The sequence below is a fragment of the Caloenas nicobarica genome, chromosome 1 (genome assembly GCF_036013445.1).
Source record: "Caloenas nicobarica isolate bCalNic1 chromosome 1, bCalNic1.hap1, whole genome shotgun sequence".
Taxonomy (NCBI): Eukaryota; Metazoa; Chordata; class Aves; order Columbiformes; family Columbidae; genus Caloenas; species Caloenas nicobarica.
This window is the reverse complement of record NC_088245.1, coordinates 60,232,311-60,248,100: the sequence shown is the minus strand read 5'-3', so window position 1 is coordinate 60,248,100 and position 15,790 is coordinate 60,232,311. Positions and strand designations below refer to the sequence as shown.

The following is a 15,790-nucleotide window of genomic DNA, read 5'->3' as shown; positions in this document are numbered from 1 at the left end:
AGGCGATGGGGGATGCTTAGCTGGAGCCACTAAGAGGGACTGCTAACAGGCTACAAGAAGCAGCAAGCCAGAGAAACTGGTCAGGGGTTTCCACCTGAACCTGAAGAACTTCTGAAGAAGCCTTTGCTGCCCAGAAGGTGAGTGGAGATTTTCTAGAGGAAGGGGAAGCAATGGTCTGCTGTAGCAGTTGCGTCAGCAAGCAATGAAAGAGGACTTTGGCAAGTATTGCTGGGGGAATTGGTGGTTGCTTATTTTATTTATGTTCCTTTGTCCTTTTCTTCATTACCTCCAAAACAGTGCCATTCTGCTAAGCCATTTATGATTTGTGAGCAAGGAAGTAGAGCTCTCTGAACACTGAATTTAATTTTCTCAGGTTTGGAGTGAGAACACAAAATTGTGATTATTAGTGACCCTTAGAAATGGAACTCTGCCCTTGCAGTTGTCAATTAGTCTGGAAGAAATGCTGAATTTATTGCTTCCTTCATTTTTTATCTTTCCCCTCTCTCGTGTACTTGGGGCAGAAGTGAAGAAAGCAGCTTATCGCTTGTGTTTGATTCTTTGCAACCTTGGTGAGTCTCTAGGGAAAGTCTGTAGGAGGAGACATTGGGAGATTGGTTTCAGTTTATATTTAGGAAAAGGATAGATAAAGGTCCTGAACACTTGACAGCCTAGCAGTTTTTTACACCTCTGCTAAGCAGAGCCTGAATTCTTGACTGCAGCTGAGACATGCTCACCATGTGTGGCTGCAGTATGTGAAGGTGTATAGGAACCAGATAGAAAATAACTCATTTGAGGGGTAGCACAAGTCCAAATGCAACAGCCTGGACTTGAAGACAGGTCAAACAAGCCCATGGAAGATCCTGGGTAAATATCCAACAGGCAAAGCACACACCAGCACTGATGCACTGTGCTAGCTAGAGGAATGCTGAGTAGATGTGTCCCCACACTGTCACATCTCTGAAGGATGGTGTCAAGGTGTTCTGAGTTTCACCTGGGAGGATTAGAAGAAGAAAGAACTGTAAGTGGGGCCAGAGGTACACTCCGATCATGCCATCAGCATTGCCCAGAGCCATCGGGAAGGCTTTTTACAGCTAACGCACAGCGTCTGTGAAACAGCTTCTGTTCTGATGGCCACTCTGGAGACTGTGCTTTCAGAGCAGTGTAAAACAGTATAAGCAGTATGAAGATGTTTGTTACATTTGCGTTCTTTGGAGTCTAAGACTGTTTTTAACTCTTATGATGGTGTGAACAGCCTGGAATGATCTCTAACATACCAGACTGGTCTCAAGCCTGAGAGACTCTTTCAGTGGTAGTCAGGACTGGTAAAAGCCAACTGAATCTGGGATGAGGGGATGCAGCTACAGACTGGCCTAAGGCTGCCCATACAGCTCTACAGGCATCCCCTGCAGGGAAATGATTACCTGGGGAGAGAGATCCAGATCTGACAATACTCGTTCACTAGCACAAGACTGAGAAGAGGCTGTTGCCAATCTAAGAACAGCAGTCCTCTTGCAGCTAACTCTGTGAAAGACACCTTTGTCTATTCTGTCATCACCCCCCATGTTTTTTTTACATGGACCCTAGTGTTGTCTGCTCCCATGGAAGCTGACACCCTGTGCACTGCTTGAGGAGCTCCATTCTGTCTACAAAGAATTCCCTTGCCAGGGCAAGAATCCTTCCTGGTATAAAAATTGCCAGAGCTGCCTCATTTGCATAGTAAATGGTGTTTTGGCACCATGGAAGGGATAAGCCAAATACACTCTGAGAGTGTCAGATTCCTTACAGAACCCGGGCAAACAACACGAGTAAGAGAAGGCTGCATGGCATTTGGAACTGTGGTGGTGCTGGTTCTCCAGCCGAGGCTGAGCAGATTCCAGGGTGGGCTGACAGCAGTCCTGTCCCTGATGCTGCCCTGCCTCACCCTGGCCGAGGGCTGGATGCAGCACTGCGTCCAGCCTGCTCTTTCACTCCCATTGTATTCACAGGGACTTTATTCCCATGCTATTCCATTCACATGGACTTGATCTGTTCCCATGCTCCTCTATCCCTGCTGGAGGAAAGTCCTGAAGTCTAGACCAAACCGCTTTTGCCATTACATGTCCTTTCACCTTGGTGCTCTCCTTGGATCCCCTTAAATGACACTTTAAGGTGTCTAGCCTACTGCATCTTTGACTTTCTGAATTCCTTCTTCAGAATGGCGTGTTCTGCTTATTTCCCACAAAGAGGAAGGCTCCATGTGTGAGATGCGGCAGAAAGCCCTTGCCCCCACCCAAAGTCTTGTTTTTCAGAGTGACGCACACCCTGCTCTGCTATTACTTAATAAAAAGTGAAGTCACTGCTTTCCTCTCCTTCAAACTGCTCCACCCTCAATCAAGAGGTCTGCTTCTCCACCCTTTGGCAAAACAGCTGTTTGGGGGTGGAGGTGAGTTTAGGGGTGGTGGTGACCAGCCTCTCATCTGGGAGAAAAAAAAAAAAAGAAGAAAAAAAAAAAGTCCAGTCCTATCAAAGAGCTGCTCTAGAGCTGAGAACAGCCCTGACAACCTTCCCCCCTTCAGTGCTTGTGCATATTTCATGTGAGCACAAGTGAATAAGATCATTCATGTTAGTCTATGGGTCTGGTTTAGGATGCAAGGAGGAGTGTGAGGACAGCGCACCACTTGGTTGCTCTTTATCTGTCTTTTTCCTTATGTTGGAGGGAAGATTTCACTGAAACACCCACCCTCCTACTTTAGCAGTTGGGAAAAGGCAGAGATGTTGGTGTGTAAATCGGTGTGATGTGGGGCTAGGTTCTCTGCTCTGTTCAGACTTTGCTGACAAGAGGTGTGAAAGAAGAGAGCCCCTAGGAGCTGGCTGCAGCTGCATCATTTTGCCTCACATCTATCAGTGTGAGTGCAAGTAGCCCAGAGGCTGCCCTAAACATACACCAGCATCTCATAGTCCCTTAGGGACCATCTTCTAACTGAACATGCCTGGAACACAGTGTGGTACAACCACTCTTCCTTCCCACTCTTGGCATGCTGGTGGCTATTCTGTCTATCTCCTCGCTGGAGATTTTACTGCTTTGGAGACACCACGGGCAGGGGAGGGAGGCCTGGATTGTGTTCTCTGTCCTTGGAGAGCAGGGTGTTGACAATTGGGGCCAGAACATCATGAGGAAGGCTTTTGGGGAATGCATTTGCTCCAAGGGGTGTTATATCCCTCCAAAACCTCTGCATTTAGAAGGAGAAGACTGCATATATTCAGAAAAGAAATTGCATTGTGCAGGGAAGCACAAAAAATGTTCAGGAAACTTGTCACAGTAGGGGATCCAAATTTTTCAACTGGTTCATGCAGAAGGTGGCAGCTGGTAGGCACCATTCCCATAAAAAGGACAAACATAGTGAGCGACAGAGTGCAAAAACATGAGGTCTGGCAAGCAAGGAGGTAGCTGGTAGGTCTTGTGGTCAGAGTGGCTGGCTCTCCTGGGCTTGAAGGATTGTACCTTCATCTGCCTTAGAGCAGATGTAGTTTTCTTCCAGGTTTGACAGGACCAGCTGAGGAGCTCTCTGCATGTGTAGCCACCTTTCTGCTCTCTCCTGCTTCAGCCACTCTGCATCAGTTCACGGCTTCTGTTCCACTGCACTACGGCAATTTATATGCCAGTCTCTGTTTTCCCCACTTCTCACTCATTTCCTGGCTGAAGCAGCCATTAGCTTTGCTGTGCAAACTCAGATGTTTTATAATTATTCACTCAATAATAATAAACTCAACAAGAAAGCAGTAAACAGAGAAACTAGGAGTCCCACTATGATTTTTAAAAATTTGTTTGTATGGAGGTAGCACCCCACTCAAATAGTAGCATCTCCATTGTGCCAGGTGCTACACAAAAATTGAACAAAAATTCTGTCTCCCAGAGGGACAATGGTTTTAATATTAGACAAGGCAGACGGAGTGCAAAGAAGTAATAAGCTAATACTAGTTAATGCAAATGGTCTAGGACTTCAGCTTTGCCATTGTTGCAGAGCTCGCATTCCTGGGTTGGAGAAACCACATTTTTGGGAAGGTTCATTGGAAATGGTTTTCAGACTGTAATAAGGTCCTCCCAGGATTCCAGTTTTCTTAGTCTTAGCCTCAAAGGAATTTACAGCTGGCTCAGGCAGAGCTGGAAGTCCCCACAGGAAGGATTTTGTTGATATTCAGTCTTTGGAGGACAGTGAGCTTCTCTCTGAAGGGCAACACATATATCTGGCCATGTCCATGGCACCACACCCACTACTCCTCCAAGGTGGATGGAGTTTCAAGGACTCACATGACCGTGTCCTTCTGCCCAGGAATTATTAGGAAAACCTGTGGATGGTGAGTTGGGAAGGGGGGTGAGGTTCCCCCACTTCCATTCCTTCAGTTTGGACAGGACTTATGTCTGTCTGAAAGTGAAACAAGCTGCCAACACTACTCTAAAAAATGAAGGAGATCTTCAGAAATCAGCAGAGCTCCCAGGAATCTGTGGGAAGCCGGAGACAATATGAGATGGTCTCTGTGTCCCCACATGTGCTCTGCTCACTGCTGGGCTTCTCCCTGCTGCAAGCAGCCCCTCTATGCCTCTGCTAACAATAATGTCCTGGCTGGGTCTCTGCAGAGTGGAAAATACCCTGTTTCCTCAAATATAAGACAGGGGCGGTGTTAATTTTTTCTCCAAAAGATGCTTACTTTTTTAACATGTGTAGCTGCCTGGACACTATTCACATTGACTCTTTTATGAACTGTAACTAGGGCTTATTTTTGGAGTAGGGCTTATATTTCAAGCATCCTCCAAAATCCTAAGAAATCATGCTAGGTTTTATTTTCAGCGTAGGTCTTATTTTTGGGGAAACAGGGTAGCTCTTTGGGCAGCATAGCCTCACCTGGGAAATACCTGCAGGGCATGAAGAAGAGCGATGGGCAGCTCATGAGGTCTATTTTATACGCAGACTCACTGCTTCCTGCCAACCAGAGTGCTACAGACAGTCTTGTCCAAAATATCCTAGCCAGTCTTTTATTTCCAGTCCAACACAAAACCAGGGCTGTTTGCACAATTAATAACATAAATCTGGCCTCTGTCAGCTCAAGGAATAGTGCTCTCCTATCCTTGAGGGACATAATAACTACCTTTTTCTACTCCTAAACAGCTTCCCAGGATTCCTCACCTGACTCAAAGCCTTCTTAAATCTATCAACTGAAAATAAGGTTACTGATCTCATTCCCAGGCCCTGGACTTAGTTTTCTTACAGAGTGACACAAGCATCTCTTCCAGATCCCTTGAGGGTCCATATGCCTTCTACCGTCCATAGTTCCATATATTCATCACTCTGAGCAAACACTTCAATCCTGCAGAGCATCCTATGTATGTGGAGAGGAGGGAAGATCAGTAGAGAGAATCCACGAGAAATTTAGGGGAAGAAAAAGTGCCACCTGTTGCTCATGTTGCTGGGAAAATTTGTTTGAAATAGGAGGATTCATCCTAAACCTTTTACCTTCCTTTTGTATCCTGGACATCTGGACATCAGATTCATCACAGACTTTATAGCAAGCAAATTTTGTGGAAGAAAAAGCATTGACATCAAATCACCACAGGAGTGTAAAGCAGTTAAGACTCAGACCTCCATGAAGATGGTATCTACAATATGAATGCCACATGCTGTAAGTTCCTTCACTCCTGGCATCACAGCTTTATTTCCACTGTGTTCATTTTGAACCCTCTCTAACATGTACTCTATGCCCTCTGGCAGGGACTCACTCTGCCTGTTATACATCAGTACAGTGTTTGGGACAATGTGGTTTTGGTTTCTCTACAGAAGAGCAGTGCCAATAAATAATGAAAACATGTCAGTCATAGTCTGCTTCGGAAAGGCAGTGTCCATGGAATGATAACATCTTTGGTGGTTACCATAAAATTTTCAAGAATAAGTCATTCCCTTCCTATAGTCTAAAAAACACCCACAAACTTGGTATGCTAAGAACTTCTAATATGAATATACATCCCTTATTTGGGAAAAAGCAAATCATGCTTCCACTTTCCTGATCCCACTTCATTTTTGATATTTGACCTGCAGATTAGAGGTTTTCACGTCATCTGTCAGCCCACAGAGAGTATCCCGAGGTTCAGTGTGTGTTAGAGATCGGAAAGGGACGTTAGGAACAGGCCAACCACAAATAGCTAAAATTAGCTCTGAGAACTGGAGTGCTGAGGTCTCTGAGGAACACTAGTCAAAGAAAGAAAATGGTTATTTGCTAAACTCCCACTTATTCTACTGCCTCTGAGGACTCCTGGCTCACGTCCCTGCCCAGACATCCTACATGGCTATTTAAGAGGATTTCCCCCACCCCTTCCCCCCTCCACTGGCCATCATTTTCCTTTTCTGTGACCGCAGTACAGAGTGATATGGGATTCCTGCTCCAGCAGCAAGTTGCTGACTGGAAACAGGAAACAGGGGGGCTCTGGGGAGCGCAGCCTTGGTGATAACACGGACGTCACACCCACGTGCAGACAGAGATGCTTCTCACATATGGCAATGATCAGCAGCTCCCCCTTTTTCTTCCCTTCCCTCTTCCCCAGAAGAGCTTACAAAGCCCTAGAGGGGCCATCTCTGGAGTTAGAAGCAGTCTTTAGAAAGCACAGCTTTGTGAGGCCTCAGTTATCATGGAACATGATTTCTTGCATAATTCTTATAGATTCTCTGAGGGCAGTAAATTTGAGAGTGTAAATCTTCACGTGACCAGAGCATATGGCCTTTGAATAAGACACGGAGTGAATTACAGAGAGACAGTCTATCTTCTGCAGAATCTGATTAAGAGAATCCTTTGAGAACTATCCCTTACATGCAGCCATAGGCACGGCTTCAAAAGACACCCTCCCTCCTCTTTCCTAGAAATGCCCGGTGGGATAAGGAATTTTGCAGCACCAGCTTCTCCTTTTTTCTCCTCCTTATTCTCAAAAGGCTTTTCTCAAAATAAAACTGAATGGCTATGTCTGCCTGGCCTTCAGTTATAGTTTTAGGGGGAAAAAAAATGAAAAGATTGTTCAAAGTAATTGCATTGATACTTGTGGAAACACCTTGTGGAGTTGGAGGTGGTGTCTAAGTTAAGGAGCTAGGTTCTGCCTCTGCAAGGAAGAGAAGGAAATACTCTTGCATTCACTGGGAATAAACTTTTGCTTCCTCCAGCCAGCTCTCTGTGGTGCTATTTGCTTACAGCCATGCATAGCTAATGTTATACTAGTCCCTCTAGGCTAAGTTGCCATTATATATGATGTTTAGAGGCGAAGGTTTATTCCGGATGGGGAAACCAATTTCAAATGTTCCCTCCTTAGCCTGTCTCCTTCCATGACGGGAGAGGAGGAGAGGAGAGAGGAGGAGAGAGGAGGAGGGGAGAGGAGAGGAGGGGAGAGGAGAGGAGAGGAGAGGAGAGGAGAGGAGAAGAGAGGGGAGGAGAAGAGAGGGGAGGAGAGGAGAGGAGAGAGGAATGTGCTGTGCTAAGCTAGTGTTGGCCACCTGCTGCCACTAAAAATGTTCGGAACCTCTCCAGCCTCTTAGTACCTGTGATGAACCACTGCACTGGAGCAGTCCAGGCTCCCATAGCGAAGCACTTGGGCTAGTGCCGAACCTCTGGCCAACATTCTGGGAGAGATTTGGTGGCACTGTTAATAAGAGCAGAGTTACAGAGAGGTGTTTTCTTGCTCAGGGCACATGTTCAAGCTTTGGTACCTTCATAGCTCAACTCCTGGCATGTAATCTGTACTTACATTCAACACCTTCCTGGCTCCTGCTGGCTCTGGGTAGCTCTCATTGCTGCCTCTGCTATGTATTTGGAGTCCTTCTGTCTGGGTAGTACCAGCAGCATGCTAGTACATTTACCCACGCTGCGTGCCTCCCCTTCAGAAAAGCACACCCACTGTGAGCTACCACGTTGCTCTTGCTACAAACTGAGTTAAAATCAAAAGGAGTTGAACTCTGTCAGTATAGGACAGTGTTTTTTTAAACTTCTGCCAATAAAGCATGTGATCATAATCCTGTCCCTACGGTCCCTGGTAGGGGGACTTTCATTCAGTGCAAAGGAAAAAACAGAGGAAGTTTGCTCTGTTCCTCTTTCTTGGCTTCACTTCCAGCCACACTGTATCTGGTTGCAGATTAACTCTTACTGCACAATATCCCTTATCACTTGCAATGAAACAGAAATCAGGGCTACTTTGCTAAATGAACAGAAAGGTCCTGTAATGACACTGTGGTGTCTTTCCCTACCTCTGTGTCCCCCACTGAAACACTCCTCAGAAGTACACAGAAAGGAACAAGTAAGTGATAGAGGCTGTCAGATTAAAGGAAATCAGGACCATTAGATTAAAGGAAAGGGGAACAGGGGCAGTAGATTGTTCCCTCTGCCTTCAGTGGAGAATGAATACTATTTTCACACATCTGTGCTAAATCAAACACTGATCTTTTCAGTCCTGACTTTAATACATTAGGTGTGGAACTCACACTGCTGACCTGAAAAGGTCCTTTGAGGAATGTATTGCTCTTCACTCAGGAAGAGCAAGACAATAAACAAATGAGAGAGTCCTCATTGTAGGCTGCAGATCTACCATCTCATCTTTTGTCTCACACTGTATGCCAAGATTTATGGAGGAAAATTCCAAAAGAGTGAGGAAACAGAAGTGCTGCCTTTTGCTCCAGAGGAGAAAGAGATCCATCCTTGAAATCTCACATTAGAAATCCCCCAGCTTCTACTGGCTGGGACTGTGAGTCTATGCCTTGAGTGAGCAGTCAGCTACTGTTTAGAATAGCTTTGATTTAGGAACACAGAAACAAAAGCACTGAAAAAGACAATTTGGATTAAAAAAAAAATCCTATGCCAAGGCAATGATGTCTGTTGGCATCTCCACACAGAAGAACTGCTTCTAATTTTTTACACCCATGTGCTGACATGCATGACAGGAATAACTTAGTTCATTCCCTGCTGGGACATTCTGTTCATCATTAGAAACCATTCTTATAGCTAACACCTTTATTTGCAGTTTCAGGTGAGAAACTAGTAACAGCTGGACCAGGCTGGATGGGGCTCTGAGCAACCTGATCTAGTTAAAGGTGTTCCTGCTCATTGCAGGGGGGTTGGACTAGATGAGCTTTGAAGGTGCCTTTCAACACAAACTGTTCTATGATTCTATGGGGATGAAGTGACTGGCTTATTCTTGCAGGAAGTTTTTACAGGTTGTGCAGGGAGAGGCAAGAGACAACAACTTTTCCTCCAGCTACACCTGTTCTGCAGGTCAAGAGAAGAGCCTTTCAGACCTGACAGCCTGACACTGTCTCCAGGCTCACTAATGTAACAGAAAGAGGAATGCCAGCCTCCTGGTGCTGCTCTTTCTACTCTTCACAGGTATGGCAATTTCAGAAGATTCCAACATGCTTTGTAAACCAGTGGCACATCCTAGGGACTGGCTGGCCTACTGCATATGGAGGGACTGCGGCTCTGCTAGCCTCAGGATGGTCTAAGACACACAAGATTATTGTCTCCTGCCTGGGATCTTTCTCTATCTTCCTACACTTACAAAGGGTTGTGGAGACCACTGTATGCCGACAGTGCCCTCTGATGTGCAGGAGAAGGGGAGAAAGACTGTGCTGAGAGATGAGGGAGTAGGCTTAGTCCATATGTTCAGAAGGCTGGTGAGAGGCAGAGAGGTGAGGAGAGAAGGATCTGGTTGCTCAACATGCCAAAAAGGTCATCTCCTCAGTCCAGTCAGCTCCTCTCCTGAGAGAGGCTGTATTCAGCTCTCCCGCTAGTCTGTGGCAGCTCATCGCTGTGAGAAGCCAGGCCAGCTCTTGAGAGAAGACCAGAGATGCAGTGGCCAGTCACCTTCAACGACAAAAATGGAAAACAGGAAATGAAATTCTGGGCTGTGCCAGGAGGAGTGAAAGGCAACAAGATACTTCCACTGCCGAGCAGAGTAAACCTCATCGCAGGGAGAGCAGCTCACTGAGCAGAGAGACTTGCCAGCCTGCCAGGGTGTGTGTCTGCTAAGCACTGGGGAGCTGTTTGGACCTCCACAAAGACACCCAGCAACTGCAGTGGCCAGCACTCAAATGCAAACTCTCACAGAAATAGACATTTCTTGTTTAGTACCTAGGAGGAGGAACTACGAGGAACTAATACTATAGTGAGAGATAGAGAATGTGTAAGTGTGCCACACTTGAACTTGGGCATGACATTAAAACTACAGTGAAAGAAAGCAATGAGATCTCTGATGACCACACCAACCCTTAGGCTCTCAGCTCACCGAAAGGAAGGCTTGCCCCATAGCTGCGTATGGAGCTGATGCATGGAGCAGACCTCACTGCTGCTCTGTGTCTAACCTTTCTTCCCCAAACTCCCCTCCAAGGCCTCTACAGAGATATTGTCTTCTTCAAGTTATGCTGATAGAAAGGTCAAACCTAGATTGCAGCCACGAATCTGCTCATGAACTCTGCTGGCCACAATGCCACAGAGCTGCCTTAAAGCTCTCTTAAAAATGTGAGGCATTCCAGTCATTTTAATTACTGTGCATTGCATAAGCCAGAAACCAGTTCATACAAAGGAACAACAGAAAAGTGATTTTCAATCACTCTCACTCTCTTCTCTGCTTAGTGCCAACCTCCAAAGCTCTGGCAACACGAGCTCTTATTACCATTTGAACCTCTTCATCTATTTGAAATCTCTTTGTTCGGTCACTTAAAGCCATTGATGCAGTTTAGAAGAGTTTAAAAAAGAAAAACACAACTTCAATTTGGAAATGGCTACAGCAGCTTGAAAGCAAAATAAGAGAAATGGAAAAACTTATTATAAACAAAAATGAGAGAAAATTAATTGCTAGGAATGAGGCACAGGCAGGTAGAGCCAAGCAAATTGCATCATGTTCTCCCCCCCAGACTCTGTCAGATCATCTAATCACAGCCTCCTGGCTTGAACCCTGCATGGTACCAAGCCCTTTGGCCCTGATCCAGAAATGCACTTAAGCTTATATTTAACTTTCTGCATGTAAATGGTCCTGTTGACTTCAGCAGAGCATCTTGTGTGCTTAAAGTTGAACATGTGCCTTAGTGTTTTGCTGGATTTGGGCCAAAGAGCGCAGTCATGTGCAGGAAACATTTTCAGCTTGATAAGGTTGTTAAAAGATATTTCCTGGTTGCCCTTCTGCAGCTGATGCCACATCACAGCCTGACTGGAGGATCCCCGCACTACTGAGAGGGTGATTTCATATTCTACAATCCTTTATAATGTAATACTCCTGGTGACACATGGTACCTATGGTCTGCTCCCAGGCTGGGCGCTCTCTGTAAGCACAATCTGTAAAGGATCCTTGAAGATTAAACACAGTGTAGAACCGTTAGAGCTGATGAAGGTTTAATGGTCTTCCTCTAATTAAAAGTTTGGGAATGGGATAGACTGTTACCTATGTCTGGCTTGCAGACAGGAAGGTGACATAATTCCTTTGCAACCTCAGAGAAAAAGATCAAATGATTTTTTAAAAAATGTATTTATAGAATCAAAGACATTTTTGAAGAAAGAGTCTTCTTATTTTAAGTAGCATATGAAGTTCACTGATACAATGGAGGAATTAATAGAGGATGAAGTTTTCTCAACCTTTTTCACACTCATAAATCATAGCAAATATGAACATTTTAAACAAAAGAGTATTCTCAAAGGACAGCGTCAGAAAAAAGCAAACATTCTGAAAGAGAAACAGATAATCAGGAAATAGGAGAATCTTTTGCTAATGCATGACCACTCTGTACTGCCCTTTGAGATGACATGAGTATTCTGTAAAAAAGGGCATCAGATGGCTCCGAAAAGCACCTCTCCTTTCTCACCTGCTGCATAAAAGCAGAAAAAAAATTTGATATCTTCTAAAGGGTGTGATGCTGAGCTGGTATAAAAGATAGGAGGATTGTCAACTTCAAGAAAAGTTTTTAGGACAAGAGGAGACTTTTGAACAACTTGGCAGCTGGACAATTTAGAATGTTAATGGCAGGACTCCACACTCACAAATCAACTTACTGTGGAAAAGTTAAAATGGAAAAATGCCCATACTTCAGAAGCTTTTAAAATCAATATATTGTTCAAGGAGGTGGCAGGACTGTTTGGACTGCAGGTCGAAGTCTCCTGACTTCATTCATGCTATGCTCAGTTTAAAGCAGCTGAAGTCTGGTGATGAGCTGGAGTGTTTTAAGCCATTACATGTGTCAGGGCTTTTTTTCTCTAGTGATGGTGGTAGTGGGGATATTTCCTTCTCTCTCTCTTTCTCACTCCATCCCCCATTCCTTTCTTCCTGCCTTTTTCCCCCTCTTTATCTCTTTCTCTCTGTTTTTTGGCCAGCAGTTCCTGTGGTTTGATGAAGCCCTTCTGTACTACCAACATTCACGTGCTTTTGTCAGTTCAGAAGCAGCTCTCTGCCAGCACCTGGCATCCCTCACAGTGAAATGTGATCAGAAAGGGAAGTGAATATACGTTTAATTCATTTACAGCAACACCTTATGCCTTTTGAAGGAATAGCCCAAAGTGCTTTTATCTCAGTCTCTGCAGCTAGTTCTGGGATGGTCCTTTCCAGCCACAAGCAGGACTTGTGGAAGGAAAATGATGTTGTTAATACTCTCCTGATGTAAACTGCAGTGAGTATCTATGCAAGCAGAAGATCGTTTTCTCTCCTGAAATTTAACCAAGACACTCAGCTTATCACCTCTCCTTTTGCAAAGAGTGGGTTTATCCCAAGAAATCTCGTTTCATCTGCAAAAAACGCACCCATCTCTTGCAGCACAGTGCCCCCTAGCACTGTCCCTACACATTCATGCAGGATTGAGGGAAGAAAAGCCGCTTTGCTCAGTCAACAACACCTGCATGACATGGCTCTCTCTGGGAATTTTCACACCAACTATTGACCCAGTCCAGTCATGCTTACCTTGTGGGATCCGACAAGATCACAGCATGAAATGGTGCGGCTGCCCAGTAAAGCAGAGAGATCCTTAATTGTGTTCAACAGTGTGTTCTTGGTGGAGGACTGAAATAACATAGATTTCTTTATTTGGTGACATTAACTAAACATGAACTCTAATTTTCTTGTATGAAGATCAAGGTCTTTATTTTCTCCTTTCTCTGCCACATTTTTATGGCCATATAAGGCTTAAAGTTTCATGTAGGCAAAGGAGCTGAATTCTATGTTTGGTGGTTTTGTTTTTTTTTTTTTTCCCCTTTGCAGTTTTTCCCACACACACAGGGCATGGAGAGGGGATTCGGATAGAGTTCTCCTTTCGGTTCCTTCATTGACTTTCTGTGTTACTTCAATCTCATTATAAAAATTTTCTCATTTAAATAAACACTCGGAGCCCCCACCTGGCTCTTCCAGAGTGCACTTTGCTGGTAGGTCTCAAAGGAGAGAGGCTAATATTGAATATCTAATACATATTATCAGAGGATAATATATAATATATCTGTTTACAGATGATCAAATGAAGATGTGAGCAGATTAAATGATTCAACGAAGGCCTCCCAGCAGGCCACTGGCCAGACTGAGCTTTCCTTACTAGTATTTACCTGTGATTTACAAAAATAAGGCACTCTGGTTTCTGTATAAGAAATCTACCCTTTTAAGTGGCAAATAAACGTTGTTATTATTGTGCAGTATCCAGTCATAGTTGGAAAACGTGCATCAATACTACTATAGAGAAGTTAACCTCTTTAAAAAAAAAATCTAGGTATCAAAAGAGCAGATGAATCAGCTACGTTGTAACTGATTGAACACAGGTACTACTATTCCAGATAATGCGAATAAATGCAGTAAAAAAATTACTGGATCACCTCTCAAGGTGGTATAGAAGATAGTGAGAAGCCTTGCCACACAGACAGCCTACACACTGCCCCTTCCAAACAGATGTGCCCTGCCATTGGATCAAGCCATGGCACTCCTTTTCATCCTGAAAAGCACTTCTCTGGGTTATATCTGAAAAATTAACTAGATCCTGTAATCAGCACAAACTTGGTGTTACTTTAACAAGCTTGGTCAGTCTCACTGTAAACAAGCTACTTCCACGCCTTGGAGAGCCCTGTGTAACTTCAGTAGCTGCTAGCCCCCTTCCTCTCCCTTTTCAGAAATTGAGAAGATGACCGAAGGGTTTGTTTTTCAGTCCCCTCTGAATGTGTCCTGCATCTGTGTACTATAGTCAACCTTAGCTTTTACACAGCACCCAACATGTTCAAAGCTTATTACAGGGTATTCATCTTGTTAGTTCTCAGAACGCGCAGGAAAGGTGTTATTATAGAAATTAAGAGACACACTTAGGAGGAGTTACTTGGCCTGAGAGCAAAGGGAGATGGTGCTGGAGCTGTCATTGTAATTGAGTTGTGTGTGGGCCAAACTCTCTCTTATTTACACCAGTGTCAGGTTATAGAATAACTCCACTTCTCTCAGATACTGATCTGAAATGTTGATAGACCAGGTGTACCACGATGTTGGTGATATAAAACTTTTTACAACAACAAAGAAAAAATGGAAGTGCCAGATACACCTCATTTTTCTTCTATTTCACTCTGCTAGGGTCAGTGCAGTTGTTCCTTCTTTACACCTAGTGAGACTGAAATGACAGTCCAATCTGAGAGATTCTTCAGCTGTAGTACCTGGAGCAGACAGTTCAAGTACCTAAAGAGGTTTTTTGCATAGATCTTCTCATATTGCAATTTGGACCCAAACGATTCAGACACTGACACGTCTAAATCTAATGTCCTGTTTGACACCCTGCCTCATACGTACTTGTATGACCCGTTAGCACCTCAACACCATCTAATTTTTTCAGTGTGTTCGCTAATACACATTCCTGAGACACTCCCATCACTATTATCCCCATTACACAGATTGGGATTTGAAGGACACTGAGGTGAAGCTCTCACACAGGTTGTCCAAGTCACAGCAAGGGTAGGAACCTGTGTTTCCCGCTGTTAGCACTGTAACCTTGATCCCTACTAGCAACACCCATCCTGAACCTTTTGTGTACTGATGCTCCAAATAAAAGCCTGTGTTTCTGTAAGACCGGAGGTTTTAATTTTATATGGATGGTATGATTAAAGAAAAGGTGTAGGCAGGCTGTGCTTCACCCAGATGGAGCAGAATTGTAAATCTGAAGACTTAGCTGACTATTTAGATATTTAGGACAGCTGGTCCCTAGCCTTTAATACCAGCATAATTTATAACTAGACATGCTTAAGTCTTGTAAACCCTGTGGAAAGTACTCTGACATTATATACACTGGCTTGATACTGTGATTAATCACCCGTTGGTCCCCCTTGCAGGATAATAAGGCTGTCTGTATCTTGCAGCTGGCAATCTCCTTCCTTACAGTCCCAGCTCTTCTATAACATTTACATTTCTACAGCTGATAGAAATTTACTGTTCCGAAAGGGGATAAGGGAAAACAAAACAAACAGGACTTTTCTATAAATTCCACTAAAGCTGCTCTGCTAAAATATACTTTGAGATTAAATGTTGGGAGTGCCTGGGTAGATACGACGCTGCTTTTCCAGCTTGGTTTTAGCGGTTTATGACCCCTTGCTGACTGCAATCCCGAAAAAGGGGAAGTGATGGGTGGTGCTGCTGCAGTGACAGGAGAAGAAGGAGCATTTGGGCAGGATTAAAAACCGCAGGATGAAATCCTGGTTTACAGTTCAACTGGGTCTTGGTCCTTCTTTTCTTCCATCCTCTTTTCACTGCCTATGGAAGGAGGAAAAGAAGCAATACGCTGCCCTCCCCTTGCATTTTCTGTTG

The 15,790-nt window shown here is 44.4% G+C and overlaps 1 protein-coding gene across 2 annotated transcripts in view; it reads right to left on the bottom strand.

Moving 5' to 3' along the window:
• Positions 1-15,790, bottom strand: part of SYN3 (synapsin III) — a 178,098-nt gene that overhangs the window by 75,587 nt on the left and 86,721 nt on the right. The gene's annotated exons all lie outside the window — the stretch shown is intronic.